We start from the raw sequence: 12,943 nt of genomic DNA, 5'->3' as shown, positions 1-12,943 counted from the left end.
TTTGCACTGACGAGAGCGTGGTGTGCCTAATGATATGATTATACTGAGCACCATGAAGATGGCCTATGTGGAGAAGCATTCCAAATCCACGGAAAGAGATTCCGCCTCACACTTCTACAGATACACGGCTATTGAAAAAGCAATCGCGGGTATATTTGGAGTGAAACGGACATCTCCATGCCTGTATACTCACGTCGAACGATCACTTGACGATTCGCGAAAAAGTATAATGCTCCACTAGTTTGATTGACATAACGTCGGCAAACTCTAGCGCCTTGAAGGACTTAATAATTTGGTGGTGGTGGTGGTGGTGGTGGTGGTGGTGGTGTCATTGAAGATGAAGCACTGTCTTGGAAGATATCGTGTTCCATTCTCGACAATTCCGTGTCCTATTCAAAGGAACAATCCTGTCTCTCCCCCAACTGATTTAGAGAATAACAAGAAACCTTGATCTCGATCGGTGACGGGAATTCTAACTACTCTCCTCCCAAATACTCGTCATTCTAACCACTACGACACCTCGCTCGATGCGATATCTGACAGCGAATCGACTGTTCAGTTTCCGCTGTACAAACCATTTGGGATGGTTAATGTGGTATTGGACTGTAGATCAGGTTCAGGCGGGAAAAAATGGGAGGAAGTACTCCTACAAGCAATTTAATTGCAGAATGAGATTTTCACTCTGCAGCGGAGTGCTCTAGAGAGCATTTGCCCGCGAAAGACAAATGTCCCGAGTTCGAGTCTCGGTCTGGCACACAGTTTTAATCTGCCAGGAAGTTTCAATGTAATTACAGTTATATACCTAGAACATCATTTTGTCCTGATTATGGGAGCGACAAGACTTGAGGCATTGTAATAGTGTTAGTAATTTATTCGTCCAACGATCATTTTGCAATGGTGCGGAAATTGACAGATTAATACAGTGAAAAACGCAAGCTATATTTTGAGACATACGAAAATTTACACACGTTTTCAATGAGGACAGATAGTCAGCTGTGGACTTGTTGAAGATACCATCTTGCTAATTACCCGAAATTATTTAGAAAAACCTCTGAAAAACTCAAGCTGCCTGATCAGAGCATGAATATCCATCCTCCTGAATCGAGGCCTTAACAAATGCACTACCTCATTCATTTATACCTAACGTAGAATTCTCTTAAGTTTGTATATAGGTGGCACAACATAGCTTAATAACGTGGAAAGTTGAACTTCCTAGCAGATTGGTTCAAATGGCTCTGAGCACTATGCGACTTAACTGCTGAGGTCATCAATCCCCAAGAACTTAGAACTACTTAAACCTAACTAGCCTAGGGACATCACACACAGCCATGCCCGAGGCAGGATTCGAACCTGTGACCGTAGCATTCGCGCGGTTCCAGACTGTAGCGCCTAGAAACACTCGGCCACCACGGCCGGCTCCTGGCAGATTAAAAGTATGTATGAGACCGAGACTTGAAATCGGAACCTTTGCATTTTACAGGAAAGTGTTCCACCCACTGATCTACCCAAGCACTACTCACACACAACCCGTCCTCACAGCTGTACTTACGCCGGTACCTCGTCTCCTAAGTTCCAAACTTCACAGAAGCTCTCCTGCAAGACTTCTATGACGCCTGCAAGGTAGGATTGAAGTAGTGGCGGATGTAAAGCTGTGAGGACGGGTTGTGAGTCGTGCTCGGGTAGCACAAATGGCAGAACACTTGTCCTCCAACGGCGAAGGTCCCGAGTTCGAGACTGTCCAGCACACAGTTTTAATCTATCAGGAAGTTTCATATTAGCACACACTCTGCTGCAGAACGAAAATTTCATTATGGAAACATGAAAAATAATAGACGCTGTTCATTTAGTCTCTCAAGATTCATCCGTGGACACCATACATACTTTGAGATGACCTTATGATCATGTTACCACGCTTCTTCACTTTTCCCACTGGCTGGCTCAAAAACAGTGTCATGATGAGTGAGATGTTGAAATGAGAGAATGCTCTTTACAACGCCACTGAAAAAAGCATGAGCGTTAAAACTTACCTGCTGACGTCAAAAAGTTTGGCTCATATCTGCTGCTGCTCAGCGAAAGTATTTTGCACTTTGTGACACCTTCTGCATTACTTTGACAAAGATGAACATGGTGACATCGCGAAGCTACCGTTTTCCCTCTGAAAACAGCAAACGTCGGGAAATCCGTCTTCCGCTTGAAGAGGCCGAATCTTTAGTTATTGTGGTTCTTAATCAAGCTTCTACAGACGCGATCCTTTAAGGCAAATTCAGCTGGAATCCATTCCATACACTTGTATGACAAAAAGTATCTCACTTTGTAAACCGTAGGCTGTTCCTGGTGGAATAAGTAGTACAAACGGTACCTCCCTGTAACCAGCTGCTGATGCAGACTTTATTCTTTTGTTGTTTAATATTCTCAAAATTAGAGTTATGTGGACAGGTGACATATAGCATAAATACTGTATCTTACACTTACACTTCAGTAAAACGTAATATAGCCAGATTCCTTACATACTGTAATTTCGTTTCTGTCATTAAGAAAGGATTTACTCATCTGCTGAAAATAGCGACTAGTTAAAATCTAGAAATTAGAATGGCACTTGCTTCTTCAATGAGGCACAATAGTAGTAAAAGCGACGGCACTGGCGCATTTCATGTAACTGAAAGTTGAGGAACCTCTGTCTCCCAAAACACGCTGTCTGCTATCGGTGTCCCGGTAAGTAGGACTGTCCTTCCCTGTGACGACCGGTTTTTTGAGATCGGAAGCTTACTGAAGAGCAATCAGTCGGAGACTATACAAGTCCGGTGCTCAGCTGCCTTAACCCACTTTCCTTTCCTTCAGTGGATGCAATTAGATGATGCCCTCGGGTGACACTTTGGCATATTGGAGTCTGATCTCTGCACTTGCTGCCTTGAGCCATTATACGAGCCTCTGCCCACTTGAATGACAAGTAAAACTGTAAGGTCGTCTCCAATTAAGCGATACCATTTTGTCACGACAAACGCAACTGCATCCAGCAAGAACTTTGAGACAGATTCTGCGAACTGACATCCACGTTGCCATGTGGTGGGTAAGGGACATACCGCGTTGTGATACCACAGCAGCTCATCTGCCAGAGAGGCCAGACACAACATGTGGAATCGAATGGAGCCTGCTTCCCTGGCACCTGCCACAATGTTTTGCTGGCAGGTCTGCCTGGCAGGCAGTGTCGTCACTTTTCAGAGCAACGCACGGCACCTTGTGGACGATCCCGCACCAGGATGCCAACAGAACTGCCAGGCTTTACCTGTTGCTCACTCTTACACAGTTCTCTTACAGCTCCACACGTGCTCTATGGATAGTTTTGTAACTGAATAGTCTGTAATGTAGCGTCCTAAATTTCTGATCTTATCTGAAATCTTGCAGGTAAAAGATTCAAACTGCGAACTGAAAAAAAAAGTAGAAATAATTCAAAAGCCAATATCGTTTAAAAACTGTCTACTCGATAACTGATTTCAACACACTAAATCGGATCTGTGAAGATATAGCATGACAGGTCTGAGGGAGGGCTTACATGAATTACACTATACAGGGTGTTACAAAAAGGTACGGCTAAACTTTCAGGAAACATTCCTCACACACAGAGAAAGAAAATATGTTGTGTGGACATGTGTCCGGAAACGCTTACTTTCCATGTTAGAGCTCATTTTATTACTTCTCTTCAAATCACATTAATCATGGAATTGAAACACACAGCAACAGAACGTACCAGCGTGACTTCAAAAACTTTGTTACAGGAAATGTTCAAAATGTCCTCCGTTAGCGAGGATACATGCATCCATCCTACGTCGCATGGAATACCTGATGCGCTGATGCAGACCTGGAGAATGGCGTATTGTATCACAGCCGTCCACAATACGAGCACGAAGAGTCTCTACATTTGGTACCGGGGTTGCGTAGACAGAGCTTTCAAATGCCCCCATAAATGAAAGTCAATAGGGTTGAGGTCAGGAGAGCGTGGAGGCCATGGCATTGGTCCGCCTCTACCAATCCATCGGTCACGGAATCTGTTGTTGAGAAGCGTACAAACACTTCGACTGAAATGTGCAGGAGCTCCATCGTGCATGAACCACATGTTGTGTCGTACTTGTAAAGGCACATGTTCTAGCAGCACAGGTAGACTATCCCGTATGAAATCATGATAATGTGCTCCATTGAGCGTAGGTGGAAGAACATGGGGCCCAATCAAGACATCACCAACAATGCCTGACCAAACGTTAACAGAAAATCTGTGTTCATGACGTGATTGCACAATTACGTGCGGATTATCGTCAGCCCACACATGTTGATTGTGAAAATTTACAATTTGATCACGTTGGAATAAAGCCTCATCCGTAAAGAGAACATTTGCACTGAAATGAGGATTGACACATTGTTGGATGAACCATTCGCAGAAGTGTACCCGTGGAGCCCAATCAGCTGCTGATAGTGCCTGCACACGCTGTAAATGGTACGGAAACAACTGGTTCTCCCTTAGCACTCTCCATACAGTGACGTGGTCAACGTTACCTTGTACAGCAGCAACTTCTCTGACGCTGACAGTAGGGTTATCGTCAACTGCACGAAGAATTGCCTCGTCCATTGCAGGTGTCCTCGTCGTTCTAGGTCTTCCCCAGTCGCGAGTCATAGGCTGGAATGTTCCGTGCGCCCTAAGACGCCGATCAATTGCTTCCAACGTCTTCCTGTCGGGACACCTTCGTTCTGGAAATTTGTCTCGATACAAACGTACCGCGCCACGGCTATTGCCCGTGCTAATCCATACATCAAATGGGCATCTGCCAACTCCGCATTTGTAAACATTGCACTGACTGCAAAACCACGTTCGTGATGAACACTAATCTGTTGATGCTACGTACTGATGTGCTTCATGCTAGTAGTGTAGAGCAATGAGTCGCATGTCAACACAAGCACCGAAGTCAACATTACCTTCCTTCAATTGGGCCAACTGGCGGTGAATCGTGGAAGTACAGTACATACTGACGAAACTAAATTGAGCTCTAACATGGAAATTAAGCTTTTCCGGACATATGTCCACATAACATCTTTTCTATATTTGTGTGTGAGGAATGTTTCCTTAAAGTTTGGCCGTACCTTTTTGTAACACCCTGTATACATTACTACTAGTACAGTACCACATACCTGAATGTAGATTAACATTTATAAACCTTTTGGATATAACGATACATGAGGCAGACCAGCTGATATAAAATCATTGTCACAAAAATAAAAACTACTCTCATGGTCATACTTTTCATAAGATATGTAAAACCTCAGCCACAAATAAAACTATTCGGTACATGACCGCTGCTCGGCTAACAACGGTCGGCACCACACAGCACTATTCTGCGCAGGTATACCTGCAGCGATTCTAGTGGTTCACAACCGGCCACTAGACAGTGCTGTCCAGGCAGTGCACACACAATCCCACGGTATAACCACTCATTACTACTACAACTTTAATATTACTGCTAATCGAATACCCATGCAAATAACACTCTCGCGTACACTTACTGTACATGCTATACATGCTATACATACTAAGCATGCTATACATACTATAAACAATGTCAAATACAGAGTAAAAACATCTGAAGCAAAGGAATAATCCATATTAGCGCCATACAAAACTACATATTATAATTAACCATTATTCATATATGGAAGTCAGGAATATGCACATAGTAAGTTATTCATAACACGAAACCTGCCTCGGGCATGGATGTGTGTGATGTCCTTAGGTTAGTTATGTTTAAATAGTTCTAAGTTCTAGGGGACTGATGACCACAGATGTTAAGTCCCATAGTGCTCAGAACCATTTGCACCATTTTTTTTATTCGTAACACGACTTAAATACAATGCGAGGAGTGATTAAACCTGTATACTGGGGAACTACGGTCTTAGGTATTGTAAGCGCCAAAACAGTACTAACTTGATATAAAAGGCTCTCACCATCTATGCACTCATTATGAACGTAGAACGGTCCGACTATGTATACCTACATAGGCAAGTAAGGAATGCCAGGTCAGAAACAGACAGAGGGGGCACGTGAACAGAGGAGAATAAAACAGACGTGCGTACCAAGGTGCACAGCCACTCCACGTGCGCTCCCATCGGCATAGCACTCGTTACGTCCATTCAACTCACCGAATGGGGAGTAATGGAGAACCATATTACTACGATACCAGGAAAACACCCATTCTGGCCGGCCATACACAAATATATCTGTGGAATATAGAAACGTGCCGTAGACACACTTGGCGGGCAATGGCAATGGCAATCATCAAGCAAAGATTTACTGGCGAGGCTGACCAACTACACGTCAAGCATTTACCTTAACATGGCAGGCTGCGCCCTGCAAAAAGACGTTACCGGTAAATGATATTAGCAGTATTGTATAGGTGGTAGATAGTGTATGAATAGGCCGCAAAGGATCTCTAGAGCACCGCATCAAATATGTCAAAGAAATTCTGGTCTTCCGATTCTAATTGGTCGTTAAACAATTTGCTTGGAAACCTCTTTGTTTTTGTAAATTTTCATCTTTTCCAAAACGTTGAGTTTGCTTCCTTTTGAGTTTTTCATACATTGTTGCATATCAGCAATTTTATGGTTAGAGTTCCTCAGATATTCAACCAAAGCGGACTTATTGTGGGCACTCGTGTGCTCACGAAAACGCGTAAAGAATAATCTCCCTGAATGAGATTTTCACTCTGCAGCGGAGTGTGCGCTGATATGAAACTTCCTGGCAGATTCTGGAAACATCCCCCAGGCTGTGGCTAAGCCATGTCTCCGCAGTATCCTTTCTTTCAGGAGTGCTAGTTCTGGATGGTTCGCAGGAGAGCTTCTGTAAAGTTTGGAAGGTAGGAGACGAGATACAGGCAGAAGTAAAGCTGTGAGGACCGGGCGTGAGTCGTGCTTCGGTAGCTCAGATGGTAGAGCACTTGCCCGCGAAAGGCAAAGGTCCCGAGTAAGAGTCTCGGTCGGGCACACAGTTTTACTCTGCCAGGAAGCTTTAATAATCTCCCTGTTTGCCCCACATAAAAGCCTTCACACCCGCCACATTGTAATCTGTATACCCCTGTGTTTCTAAATTTCAGTGCTGTCTTTAATCGTATGCCTAAGTTTCGAGCGCAAACTATTTTTCGTGCTAAATGCCAGGACCACGCCGCACCCACGAAACTGTCGGTCTAGTTTATCAAAAACTGGCCCTTGATATGTCAGTATTTAAGCGATCTTGGCTTTTGAATTATTACTAAAACAGTGTGATCGCCCCACTGTGTGTTCACTGAAAAAAGTGTTGGGAGTATGAATGTCAACAGAAAGTCCAGCTCAAAGAATGTTAGTCAGATTGAAACTACTTCTAATTAAGCAGTTATGGGACGCTGTCTAGTTGGAGAACGTGGCAATTATTGACCCTCAATTTCGTCACAGCATGATCCTGATGCTCCATTACAATTATTAGAACTTTACCACACAGACAAACCGCATTACTATCTGGGATATAGAAATCCTTAAAAATCTATTTCCAGAGGGTAATAGCACAGATACATCTCTTGCTGCGGCAAGTGATGCTATGGATCTGATCCTTCAGACGTGGTATAATTACTTTAAGAATGTTTGGAAAACAATCGAGATAAGTTAACTACTTTTTGACTAACATATTTTAAATTGAATTTATGGTTAAAATAAAGTACTTCTCAAAAAAAAGACTGAAAAAATCACTTCTACGTATACTTTATTTAAAACTAAAACCGGAAATACCTTTGCAAACAAATAATTAGCTACTGATTAAGCGCCGGCCGGGGTGGCCGAGCGGTTCTAGGCGCTACAGTCTGGAACCGCGCGACCGCTACGGTCGCAGGTTCGAATCCTGCCTCGGGCATGGATGTGTGTGATGTCCTTAAGTTAGTTAGGTTTAAGTAGTTCTAAGTTATAGGGGACTGATGACCTCAGAAGTTAAGTCCCATAGTGCTCAGAGCCATTTGAACCATTTTTGAACTGATTACGCAGGCAGATAATTTGATGTCAAGAAAATCTTTTCTTCTGGTGAGATGACTTTTCTTACAATCAGCAGTGAAGGGATACGCCCAGAACTAATAAGTTCTCTACATTATTTTTCTATTTAGGCGCCGCGCGGCTTACACCGCGCGGTCTTGGGGCGCCTTGCCACAGTTCGCAAGGCTTTCCCCGTCGGAGGTTAGAGTCCTCCCTCGGGCATGTGTGTGTGTGTTGTCCTTAGCGTAAGTTAGTTTAGGTTAGATTAAGCAGTGTGTAAGCTTAGGGATCGATGACCTCAGCAGTTTGGTTTTGGTAAGCTCCTGTGGGAACAATCTATTGAGGTATAGCGCATAAAGTTACTAGCACTTTTACGTATATTTTGATTTTGAAAGCGACTGAAGAAATTATTCTGATGCAGGACCATCCTGTGGGCGCAGTAGGATAGAGCACTGTTATAGGAAGGTCGCAAAAATGTGCCAAAAAGACAGGAATTAAAGACCATTCAAGAATTAACTCGGAGAAGACGTGAGTTCTCATACACAGAAGATAGGAATACCACGGATAGGAGAAGAGGCCATTCTCTCGGCCGATGACTGCAAACGCACCCTGTTCTCGCAGCAGCACAAAGAAATGTCCACTACTGTGCAAACGTCTGTCGCTGATGTTTTATTTGGCAACTGTTGTACTGAGGCTTAATGCCTACAGTGTCAGCAACTAACATTGCATTAGCGCTTCGAAGATGCCTGACACACAGGCCATGCTCCGACCATCGAGCAGGAGGTGACCCAAGCGCTGCTAGAGGCCATGGACCCCACAGACCTGTTTTCTTCCGCAAGACACTTGATCGAAAATCAGCCCGGCTGTATTCTGGTGCTGAGGGGTATTTAGGCGGCACTCTTGAGTTTTCCTCGGCCAGGTCCGTTTCCGCAAGGATTCCATCCATTAAGCTCGTCACTCGAGAGTTGCTTCCACGACGTCACCGACATTCACGCCTGACTTCACGCCTGACTTCACGACCCCAGGAGCTGCTAGCTGAGGACTTAGTGTTTGTAGCCTCCTTGCCGTAGAAGACGGGGACTCTGTTGCTGTGGCAGACTTGTGGACTTGAAAATTTATTCTTGTTGAACTTTCAAATGGCTACATGCCGAACTCAGAGAATTTTCCTCCCTATGGGACGTAAATTTTGTTTATTCAGTTTGTACTTTAACACTGAACATCATATGGGGAATCGACTTTTATAAAGTGTGTGTTTAAAGAACTTAGAACGAAACTGGTGGGTGAAGAAAGGTTAGATTGATAGTGAGTCTACTTCAAGAAGTGACTTGCTTTGTGCTTAGTTTCGAGCCATGTCAGCATAGGCGTGCTATTAATCATTGGTAAATAAACTTGTTCAATGATTCCTACCTGGATATTTTTTGTGCCACCGTCAGCAGACATACTGTTGTGTAAGCCCGATAAGAACACACAACTTCGACCCTGTGTAGTCCGGGCCAGGTAGTCACTGCTTACATGTTTTCCATTTGACAGTACACTCATTATAATGTTGCTTAAAGCTTGATAGAACAGTGGATCTTTCTGCCCAGATATTGACACTTCAACAGCAGTGAAGGGCACCGAAGAACTCCTGATTGATCATCTGATGGCCATGTCCATGTTGCCTCTAAAAATCTCGTCTTATCTCTGGGATCGTCTCCTCGGTCAAGGGTTTCCAGTTAGGGCCAGTAGCTTTCCAGCTGTTCGACTAGCCTACACGCATTTCCTGTCCCGCGACATCTCAGGTGATAACCAGTGGCGCGCTTTCTTTTTTGCATCCATAGAGCTGGATATTTATCACCTATTATGACAATTAAATGGGGAGGCGGAACTCAGGGCACTTTTCTATGACAAGTCAAAGACCAGATTGCTCTCAAGTGCACATGGCGGCAGCCCATCACAAGTTTTTTTTTAGTTCTAATAAACTCAAAGAACGGTCATACAAAGAATGGATTACCTGCTTACAGGATTTATCTTCCGTCCGCCGTTTTCAAAGCAGTCATATATTGCTGCTTTGGTTAGAGATACAATTTAGTGCATGACCCAAGTGAGAAGCTTAGAACTCATTTCTTGACACTCAGAGACTCACCTCTAGAAACTTGTCTTCCCATGATCAGAGTATACAAACAGTATCTTTGGACTTTGTCTACCCTACAGGATTCCTCACAGGCGTTTGCAACTCATATAACATGTCGTCCGCAAACCCAGTTATGGACACCTGCCCAAATCGGACTTAAAATGTTCAGGCAAAGACACGGTACCCCAGCGCCAACAGCTGCCTTTCTGCAGTCAGTGTTTTATCAGTCACCAGCAACACCAGTGCCACTACCAGCGAGCAAATTCCACCTCATATGGGGAAATCCAGACACAGTTTTGGTATGTCAGTGGACTGCGCCCACGTTGACGCCTCAGATATGGGGCAGACAACACAGATGAGCTGTGCCCAAACGTAGCATATATTCAATCAGTGTTCCCACACTACAATAGATATGGGGTTTTCCATGACGGTTATCGGTTAGGAAGCGTGTTAAAACGTCAAACCTTTGCCACCTGAATTCACAGTCAAAGTACAGTATTGGTCGCACAACTTCACAGCCAGGTTTTTGGTGTGAATGCGCCGAGAACTCTCTCTCTCTTACGCATGGATCTTATTAATGCACTTAAGTTACTGACTCTGCCCCCAACAGTCAGTTCTTTGGGTACAAACCAGTACCTCAAAGATTCTTTTTTCCAAACTAATTTCCATATTTTCACAATCCTCCTTGGGCGTTAGAGACATTGAAGCCCATGTGACTCTCCTTGCATTGGCAATACCGAATTTTTTTTAAAGCTAGCAATGTTCCTTTAGCTCTCTGGGGTCAACCTGACGGGGAATTACAGCACTTACAAGACGAGAACGTTCTCATTCCAGTCCTAAATAATCAATGGGCCAAGTCCGTTGTCATTGTTGAAAAAACTGAAAGGGTACAGTACTGCCCAACATAGAAAAGATGTACAACAACATACTCTGTTGTTCTTATCAAAATAGCCTTTTTTGTAGAGCAACACCATTTTATTTAATACACCGAAGCCAATTACCAATGTGGGAAAGAAGGGCAATTTGTATGTTTAATTATTCAGATGTGCACTTCCTTAAAATAGATCCCTGAATCCAGTGTGGTAATGTTTGTGAATTGAACGAATGGCTGGTCGTCTGCTGACCACAGATACTGAAGGTAGATTCTGTAATCATCTTCGAGACGGTTCTCTGGTCGCCTTTGGCCGAACCAAAGAGAGGAAGTATACCAGAGCACCAGAGGGCCTGGAATGTGGCTGACTAATACGATGGCAAGATCCTCCACCACTTCTGCGGGATGACCGGATGAGCTGCCATGTTTCAGCACTCTGTCGCTGGTTCCTGAGGTGTGAAGACGTGCTCTGTGTGCTCCAGAAAAAAAATTAAATGAAAGTGGTATGTATGTGGAATATTTAGGAGTAGATGAACTAATAATTTCTCTTTTCAGAAATTTTTGGTGGGAGGCTCATGTAAATTGTTCGGAAAAAGATAGGCAGGTAAAAATTCATGGGGAACATAGGATTCCTCGGAAGAGACAAAACACCACGTGTTATAATTACAAGACGAAATACTAGCGTGTGGTAGTATTGAGATGAAATACTTGCGTGTGTAAATCTAAGTTGAAAATAATTAAGATTTCCGTGTGTAGAACTTGAATTAGAGATAAGCACTTCCACGTGGTGAGTACAGTGTGTGTCTCAACCTGACTATGAGACAATAAAAAAAGAATTAGAAGTGCTTGTCCTAGCATTCAGTTGAGGATACGTGTGTGAGATAAATAAGATATCAAAACTTCCATTCGTGTGACGCCAGCTTGATATTCAGATACTCTGAGAGTGAATTAAGGGGAGTCAGCCGTCTACCCGGCAACTCCATGTGGGTTGCATTGCACAGGGAGATGTGCATAAATCCTCCAGAGTTTGTGGTAGGAAGATTATTACGTGGGTTAGTGACTTGTGAATCTGGGATGACTATTGTTAGATGTGGGAAAGCAGAACGAGCAGATAACCAAATATTTTGTTTTTGAGATGTGTTTTATGCTGCCAGTGTCATTTATTTTGTGCATTAAATCTGCGTGATCTGTATGAGACAGTAGCGAATTTAGTGAGTCAAGCATGATTTTTGCTAGTACTGCACGAAAGTCAGTAAATTCGGTATGTTGGTAATGAATGAGGTTAAGAGAGTGTGGGAGGGAATGAAGTAGCGAAAGATTTCTTACTATTCCAGATAGTGCACAGAAGCATTTTACTATTCTATGGTCTCATAATGTTTTTGTCTATTGCTAATGTTATATCATGCCCATTGGATGGAGAATCACTTGTTAAACTATTGTGTTTAAGTGTAGTGCTAGAAATATTTCAACATTAGCCTGATATAATTTATTGTAATAAAAGAGGAGATATATGAGACAAATAGTTGTCTTGATTATAGCCATTTTGTTGAGGAATTTTACCATAACCTCCATTTTCTTCCTGGGATGTCTAAGCTTTGGATAAAATATATACCACAGGAAGGAAATGTGTTCTTGCCAGGGTGGAGTAAGTCCATCAGAAATGTGCACTAGCTATTTGTCAGATGCGTTATCCATTCCGTTACTTTAAAAATTAAAGACGAGAATAAATTATAGCTTAACAGATAGGCACTAAGGCTCATATTTAAAGTATAATTGCAGTGGGTATGATAATCATGAAAATATTTCTGATGTACGAATAATAATTGCACTCGCTTGGCAGGCCACTCATCTAGTAGGCCCGACTACTAGATGCCACAGAATGTGGTAGGAAGCTCGAAAAACAAATGGTACATTACGCACTTGAGGAGATT

Source organism: Schistocerca nitens, chromosome 4 (assembly GCF_023898315.1).
Source record: "Schistocerca nitens isolate TAMUIC-IGC-003100 chromosome 4, iqSchNite1.1, whole genome shotgun sequence".
NCBI classification, from domain to species: domain Eukaryota; kingdom Metazoa; phylum Arthropoda; class Insecta; order Orthoptera; family Acrididae; genus Schistocerca; species Schistocerca nitens.
The sequence above is the reverse complement of the archived record's forward strand: the minus strand, read 5'-3'. Positions refer to the sequence as shown.